The sequence below is a fragment of the Otolemur garnettii genome, unplaced genomic scaffold (assembly GCF_000181295.1).
Source record: "Otolemur garnettii isolate 467f Iridium unplaced genomic scaffold, OtoGar3 scaffold00032, whole genome shotgun sequence".
NCBI lineage: Eukaryota > Metazoa > Chordata > Mammalia > Primates > Galagidae > Otolemur > Otolemur garnettii.
This window is the reverse complement of record NW_003852427.1, coordinates 43,478-45,571: the sequence shown is the minus strand read 5'-3', so window position 1 is coordinate 45,571 and position 2,094 is coordinate 43,478. Positions and strand designations below refer to the sequence as shown.

Genomic DNA, 2,094 nt, shown 5'->3' with positions numbered 1-2,094 from the left:
ACTAAGGACGTGAAAGATCTCTATAAAGAGAACTATGAAACTCTGAGAAAAGAAAAAGCTGAAGATGTTAACAAATGGAAAAATATACCATGCTCATGGCTGGGAAGAATCAACATTGTTAAAATGTCTATACTACCTAAAGCAATCTACAGATTTAATGTGATCCCTATTAGAGCACCTCTGTCATAGTTCAAATACCTGGAAAAATTAGTACTTCATTTTATATGGAAACCAAGAAAACCTCAAATAGCCGAGATATTATGCAGAAATAAAAACAAATCAGGAGGAATCATGCTTCCAGACTTCAGACTATACTATAAATTGATAGTGATCAAAACAGCATGGTACTGGCACAAAAATAGAGAGGTAGATGTATGGAACAGAATTGAAAACCAAGAGGTGAACCCAGACACTTATTGTCATTTGATCTTTGATAAGCCTATCAAAAATATAAATTGGGGGAAATATTCTCTATTTAACTAATGGTGCTAAGTGAACTGGCTGGCGAGCTGTAAGAAGACTGAAACTAGACCCATACCTTTCTCTTCTAACAAAAATTGACTCTCCTTGGTTAAAGGACTTAAACTTAAGACATGAAACTATAAAAATTCTTGGAGAGAGTGCAGGTGAAAAACACTTGAAAAAATTGGCCTGGGAGGATACTTTATGAGAAGGACACCCCAGGTAATTGAAGCAACATTAAAAATACAGTACTGGGATTTGATCAAATTAAAAAGTTTCTGCACTGCCAAGAACATACTAAGTAAAGCAAATAGCCTCAGAATGGGAGAGGATTTTTGCAGGTTATATTTCTGACAAAGGTCTAATAACTAGAATCCAGAGAACTCAAACTTATTAATAAGAAAAAATAAGTGATCCCATTTCACTGTGGGCAAGAGATATGAACAAAAGCTTCTCTGAAGAAGACAGGAGCATGGTCTACAGACATTTGAAAAAATGCTCATCATCATTAATCATCAGAGAAATGCAAATCAAGACCATTCTGAGATACCATCTAACTCCAGTAAGAGTAGCCCACATCACAAAATCCCAAAACTACAGATGTTGGAGAAAAGGGAACACTTCTGCACTGATGGTGGGAATGCAAGCCAGTATGACCCTTTTGGAAGGAAGTTTGGAGCACACTTAGGGATATAAATGTAGACCTGCCATTTGATCCTGCAATTCCTCTTCTAGGTGTATATCCAAAACACCAAAAATCATTTGACAACAAAGATATTTGCACCAGATTGTTCACTGCAGCTTAATTCATAATTGCCAAGTCATGGAAGAAGCCCAAGTGCCCATTGACCCATGAAAGGATTAATAAATTATGGTATATGTATACCATGGAATACTATGCAGCATTAAAAAATGGACACTTTACCTCTTTTATGTTTACATAGATGGAGCTGGAAAATATTCTTCTTAGTAAAGTATCTCAGGAATGGAAAAAAAATCCAATGTACTCAGTAGTACTATGAAACCAATTTATAATCACTCACACTTTCATATGAAAGATGAATCACAACTATAGCCTAGGATGAAGGAGAGAAGGGGAGGGGAATGGGCCGATAGAGAGATGGTTAATAGTGGAATCACACCTATGGAGCAACTTGCAAGTACAAGTTGGATCTATCAGGTGTAGAACACAAAGGTCTTAACACTGTAATTGGGTAAATGATGTGAAGGCTATGTTAATTAGTAGGATGTAAGCACTCCAATTTGTATAAATAATCAACACATTGAATCCCATAATGGCATAAATGTATTCATGATCTATTTATAAACAACTTAATAAAAAAAAGAGTTAAAAGGGATGATCACGTTTATCTAAATGCAAATAAAAGACTGAAATTGTGGAAAAAAAAGAAATTAGGATTTCCAATGAGGAGGCTATTTAGTCCAACACAATAGACAACATGAAGGTCTCTGGGATAAAGATTAGGAATACTGGCTCAGTACCTGTGGCTCAAGCAGCTAAGGCACCAGCCACATATACCTAAAGGTGGCGGGTTTGAATCCGCCTCGGCCCGCCAAACAACAATAATGGCTACAACCAAAAAATAGCCGGGCATTGTGGCAGGCGCCTGT

The 2,094-nt window shown here is 36.6% G+C and overlaps 1 protein-coding gene across 1 annotated transcript in view; it reads right to left on the bottom strand.

Annotated features, from left to right (window-relative positions):
* DOCK3 (dedicator of cytokinesis 3) overlaps positions 1 to 2,094 on the bottom strand; it is a 492,344-nt gene that overhangs the window by 489,381 nt on the left and 869 nt on the right. The gene's annotated exons all lie outside the window — the stretch shown is intronic.